General features: G+C 61.9%; 1 protein-coding gene across 4 annotated transcripts in view; it reads left to right on the top strand.

Annotated features, from left to right (window-relative positions):
• The first annotated feature begins 1,038 nt into the window (after positions 1-1,038).
• The window catches only part of Foxp4 (forkhead box P4), a 49,505-nt gene continuing 44,543 nt past the window's right edge, over positions 1,039-6,000 (top strand). For 3 of the 4 annotated variants that reach the window (XM_042671824.1, XM_042671823.1, XM_042671822.1), the window contains exon 1: positions 1,039-1,496. The gene's annotated coding sequence lies outside the window, so the exon portion shown is untranslated. The remainder of the gene's footprint in view (positions 1,497-6,000) is intronic. The other variant, XM_042671825.1, reaches the window with a different exon arrangement.

The raw sequence follows: 6,000 nt of genomic DNA, 5'->3' as shown, positions 1-6,000 counted from the left end.
ATCACAGTGGGGAGGGGGTTGCTTTATGGATCCTGAAAGGGGGGGGGAGAGAAAAGTAGGGGGATTGATCAGATCAGGTGTGGCAGACCGGGAGGATGTGTTCAGCTGTCCACAGCTGCCAGCCGCGATCTTGGTCAGCTACCGATGCCGGGTCTTTCCTTGCCGGACTTCCCCCCTCCCCGCGCCCCTCCCACCCCAAATACGCGTCGCCACCACAACCCCCCCAGTCCCGGTGGGCTGAAGCGCGGTCCCGAGTCGCAGAGATTTTGTTTACAATCGGTAACTCGGCCAGATAATTGCCAGATAACAACTTTCCCGTCACTTTCCCCGGGTGGAGTGGATCCAGCTCTCACGGGTTTTCAGAGAAGATTCTCCACGGGAAAGTCCCCTTCGCAGGTGAAGGGGGTAAGGGGAGGGGGGGTGAGTGATCACAAAGCCCAGAGGAGCCTCCCCACCCCCACCTCCGCTTCAGTAAGCCCACCCCCAGCCCCCACGCCGCTGGGAATGAGAGGAGGCCAGGCCGGGCCTCAGCGCCCCGACGCCGGCTCCGGGCTCCGGACTCGGAGGCGGGGGGCGGGGGGGGGGGCTGGCCACTCCCCGACCCAGGCGCAGCCCGCCGGGAACCAGTGAAGCGTGTGGGAGCAGGACTTGTCCATTCCTCCAGACTCTAGGGGTCAGGGTGAACACCGGAGATCCCCCTGCCTATCCTCGCGCGCGCGGATCCGCCGCCCAGCGTCCTCCCTCCCCAGCGGTCGCCGGTTTTCCTCCCCTGAAGTTTGGTCCACGTGGTGGTGTCGCGCCGGCGGCAGGCTGGCGGCCTCGCGGCGTGAAAGGGTCCGCGTCGGCTTTAGGCGAATTACGGTAGCCCTAGAAGTTGGTTCTCCCCTCCCTCCGCGGCTCCCTCGCTCCCTCCCTCCCGGCTCCCCTCCCCGGCGCTCCGCGCGCTCCCTCCCTCGCTCCCCCTCCCCCGCCCGCCCCGCCCCGCCCGCGCGCCGCGCGCTCGCAGCCACTCGCCGCCCGGGCTCAGTCGCAGCCCCTCGGAGTCCGCAGCCGGCCGCCCCTGCGGGCCGGACAGTGCGGCCGGTGGCCGGAACCGAGCGCCCCAGCCCGCGGAGAGGGCGCGGCGGCCGCGGCGGCGGCGGCGGCGGCGCGGGGTGGGGAGGAGCCCGGGCCGGAACCAGGGCTGGGCCGGGGGCGGGGACGCCGGGGTCCCGGAGCCTGGGAGCCGAAGCGAGCGGAGGAACGTCGCGGACGGACCGGGGAGGAGGACCGGAGCCCCGGGCGAGCCGAGCGACTCACAAAGTGCGATGCCCCGGCGGGACTGAGGCGCGCGGCGGGCGGCGCGGCGCGGCGCGCGGGGAGGACGCCCGGGAGCGGCGCGGAGCGGAGCGGCCGCCCCGGCGGGCGGCGGCGGGCCCGGGCTGCGCCCCGAGCGCGCCCCATGCCCCGCGCGGGCTGACGGGCCGGAGCCCGCACGGAGCGGCCGGGCGGGACAGGTAGGTGGCGGGCCGGGGACGCGACGCGGGGGTGGGGGAGAGCGGGGCGGGCGGCGGACCCCCTCCCGGGCTCGCCCGCCCGTCTCCCCCGCTCCCCGGCTTTACTTTGTGTTTGCAAACTGCCCGCCGAGACGCGCCGGGCGCCGGGAGGAGCACTTTGTTCCACCCGGGCCGGCCGCGGTCCCCGGATCCCGGGGAGCCGCGAGACCCCGCCCCCCCCGGCCCGGGCCCCCCGCGGGCCGGGGCTGCCCGGGGAACAGGTGGGGCTGCAGCGCGGCGGCGCGAGTGGGGCCCGCGGAAGGCGTTCGTGTGGGGGGGGCACGGAGACGCCACTGAGGCCCGGCCTGCCCCGGGAAGCCCGGGCTCCGCCCCTCCCGGCCTCGCCCCCCCTCCCCGGAATGGGGTGTCTGGGGGGCGCGACCCCCCCTTCCCCGCCCCGAGTCAGACAAAGAATACTTCCCGGACTTTCCTGAGCTGGGAAGGGAGGTGGTGCGCTGGGAGCCTCCAACTCGAGTCCGCTTGGGAACCCCCCCCCGACACGCCCCGGGCGCGCTCCCCGCGTCGCCTGGGGTGAGGCGGGCACGGGCTGGGTTGAGGTCGCACCTCGGAAGTTGCCGAGACCCCCGAACCCTCGTTCCGGAACCCGTCCTCCTGCCTGGACATAGAGCGGAAAACTTCTTGGGAACTTGAGAGCGTCTGGAAATAGCCCCTGTTGGGGGGGTTCTGATTCTTTTTCTCTTCGTGAGTGTGTGTGTGTGTGTGTGTGTGTGTGTGTGTGTGTGTGTGTGTGTGTGCGCGCGCGTGTGTGCGCGCGCGCCGCGGGGATAGGGGACTGTTCTGGGCGACACCTCGATTCACCTCCTTTGGGAACATCTCCCGCCCTAGTGGAAGTGGGGGCTCAGCGGGGTCAGAGGTCATCGGAGAACAAGGTCCTTCCTGGCGTACCCCGAGCAGGACCCCATCCATCCGTGCAAGACCGCCCTGGGACAGGCCCCCCACCCCCCACCCCAGCACCTCGGGCCCGGCCCCTCCTGGGCCTCTCCAGCCTCACGCTCCGCCTCAACCGCCAAACAAACTTGTTGGGTTGTGCGGGCGCTGAGCCGGTGGCGCTAGAATGCGGGGTGCCCTTGGAGACTTGGGGGATCGCGGCTATCCGAGGGAGGAAAGTCGCTCATGTGATTTCGCGGGATGCGAATGCCAATGCAGAGGCCCTGTCTGCGGCCGATTACTTTCCCCCAACTGTGGCGACCTTGGGAGCACCGGGGTGGCTCCCAGTCTCTCTAGGTTAGAGGAGGAAGATTAGGGGTCCTGACCTCGGAGAGTGCCCACTGCTCCCTTGGCACCCCAGTCTCTCCGAGCCAGCTCTGGGGGCCGGTTTTCTTGCTCATTCTGCGGCGGCGCACCTGGGATTGAAGGCATCTAGGGTGTGGAGCACCACCCCAGATCATGTCTCCCAGCTGGTTGATGGGGCATCCGGAGCAGGAGAGAAGAGTGGGGGGCCTGGAGGATGTGAACCCGCGTTCTGAAGCCATGGTACGGCAGACTGGATGAGAAAGCCCAGGAGCGTTTTGGCCAATGCGGGATTTCTACATGAACTTTGCCACTGTTTCACGGCACCCGGCTGGATTCCTCACAGATCCAATTTAGGTCTAGAATTGGGGGGTCGCAGAGAGTGCAACATGGGGGACAGCTGCTATGGTTCCACGAAGGCCTTCTCCCGAAGGAAGAAGGGGCAGCAGGACCATCTTGGTAGCCTGGCATGGCGGGGGGCAGCTCCCCATCGCGCAGCTTCTCACCAGCACGCCTTTTTCCCCCCTGGAGATTCAAGAACAGGAAGGAGTTGACTCCTTGTCCCCCATGCCTTTGGGTCTTTTAACCTCCTTCTTGGTAAGAGCTAGGAGGAGCTACTCAAAAAGGAGCCGCAGGACTCAAGCAAGCTCTTCCCTCCTCTCAAAACACCGCCGTGTGGAAGTTGGCAGGTTTTTTTTTTTTTTTTCCTTGACTTGATTAACTTGGTCTTGCTCTGAGGGTTTGGGGTTCTTTGTCACCTAGTGGGTGGAGAGAGGACACAGAGTGCCTAGATTTTGCGTGTTCCCATGTCACCCCTAGACCAGAGTTTCTAAAGACTGTGTTGGAGGGCTTCACAGGTGGTGTGTCTCCCCACAACACCACTCAGCGAGGCACGAAAAAGAAGGGGTTCTGAGGGGCTGCAGCTAAGATCTGAACCTCTGCTTTGGGACCCCCAGGTTCCTACTTTACCCTGGCCACTAAGCTCTGGACTCCAGGATGGAATTTTCTGTTCTCCCTGCCCTGGGAGATGGGGAGTGGGGGATAGGGGAACCCCTGAGACCTGGAGAGGAAAAGGCCTGGCTCCGTGCTGGAGAATAGGGGGTCAGGGCATGCAGGCCCAGCTTGCCCCAGGACCTGCCTGCCTCTGGTCCAGTCTGTGTAGCCACTTTCCCCCGCCCCCCCCCCCCCCCCCCCCATGCCACTCTGCCTTTTGCTGAAAACTTCCTTTCTTGGCTGTGGGCAGGTAGATCTCTTCTCCTCAGGAATGTGCTATCCTGCTGGGCCAGTCCTCCAAACACACCTCTTCCTTGGGTGGGCGGTGGGGGGAGCAGAATGGCTTAAGTGTGTGTGGCAGAGGGGGGGGGGGGGCTTCAGTAATTGCCCAAATGTTGGTAGCTGAGTCTTTCCTCTGTCTGACCAGGTCCTGAGGTACCTGAAAGATACCAAAAGTACCTGAGAGGCTGAGGTCCGCCCTCTGGACTCCAGTGCTGGGATGAAAGAGAGGTTGGGGAGGCAGGGCATCTGTTTTACAGGAGGGGGTGTGAAGTCCCAGGGGAAGGAAAGGCTGTGTCCCCCAGAAGCCTTCCCCGTTCCACAGCCGCCCTCCTTATATCTTAACCCTTCAGTTGTCCTGGCCGTTCCCAGAGGCCTGCTGTCTGTCCTTCCAGCTGGCCATAGTGCACCCAAGCAGGCACAAAGTCTTTTCCATTCATGCCAACTGATATTTCCTTTCATCCAGGGGCTCTTCTCAGCCTCCTCTCTCTCCTGCATCGCACCCCTCTCCTGGCTTCCCTAGGCCTAAGGCCACAGGCACTATTTCGTCCAGGTTCTGCTGCTTTTCTCCATTGGCTGCAAATGGCTTAAATGGCTTCCTAAGACTTGGTTCCATAGTTCTGGATCCCAGGCAATGAACTTCGACCTCCCCAGGGCAGACCGTGTGTCAGAGTGGAAAAGGCTTTGGAACTTGGCAATAGAGATGCGACTCTGGGGAACTTAATTAAGCTCCAGGAACCTCAATTTTCTTAGGATGGAAAGTAGGTCAGTGATACCCAGGTGGAGAGTCTGCTTGGGAGTTGAATGCGAGGTAAAGTCCTCAGCATCCTGCCTGGCCAGGGGAGTGCCCGTCCAGGGATTTTTTTTTTCCTTTTTTTAATTAGTTTACCAGCACTGCCAGGCCACTTATTGGGCTGGATACTAGAAATACTGGAGTATTAACCTTCATTTTATAGGGTGGAAAATGAAGTCAGAGAAGAGGTGACTATGTCTGAGGTTACACAGCTGCTTAGCAGCAAAGCTAGGACTTCAAATTGTGGGGTTCCTGACCCAGTATAACCAGTAGGGCTTGAACCTCTGCTATAGGTAAGAGAGCTACTAGAAGGGGTAGAGGGGCTACTAGCCCCCCTTAACATACCCTGTTCCTCAACTCCTTTTTCCTTTTCTCACTTTTACCAGTTTGAAGTAATTGTTCCTCTTATACCTGGGCTACAGGTTACCTTCCTGTCTACCTTTAGGAAGGATCTGGGAGCAGAACCTGGGTAGCCCATATACACCCTGGAGTGCCCCCTCTGGGGCAAAATGGGAGCAGAAGAGGAAAAATGACTGAGACTCCCTTCTCTCCAAAAAAGAATATTCTTAGTTTTTGAAATTCACTGCCTTCACATCCTTTTGGAGGCAGCTGCTGGTCTCAGACCAATTTGGGAGCTACCACTGGAATGGGATCATCTCAGAGAGGAAAAGAAACTTCTTCCCTTGCGCCTGAAGTTGCTGGCGGCTCTGTTCACAGTTGCCTTCCAGATTTTTCATTGGACTGCACTCCCTGGCTCACTGCAAGGTCTGCCTTCCTAGCTGCTGATCACTGAGAATTCTGGATTTTGCCCGCCTAGCCGGGGATCACAATGGGAAGCTTGCTCCTCTGCCCTTCAAACTTTGTGGCATCTCCTCTCTGTTACAGAGCCTCCATGTAAGGCCCAGGCACAAAAGGCAGAGTCTGCGTCCAACCAGACTTAGCCAGTGTCACCCCTTGCCCCAATCCCAGGACTACCCCTACCCAGGGGGTCTATTCTCCACATACCCCCTCCAGTGAAGCCCTTCCCTGCCCAAGAAGTACCTTGTGGCCTGTGGCCTGAAACCCAACTTGTCTGTCCACCCTCTTGGCCCTTTCTTCTGTACAACTGGCCTTTTCCGTGAATGTGGTCCATTGGTGGTACAAGATAGA

Source organism: Dipodomys spectabilis, unplaced genomic scaffold, assembly GCF_019054845.1.
Source record: "Dipodomys spectabilis isolate Male_0828 unplaced genomic scaffold, ASM1905484v1 ptg000669l, whole genome shotgun sequence".
NCBI lineage: Eukaryota > Metazoa > Chordata > Mammalia > Rodentia > Heteromyidae > Dipodomys > Dipodomys spectabilis.
The sequence above is the reverse complement of the archived record's forward strand: the minus strand, read 5'-3'. Positions and strand labels throughout refer to the sequence as shown.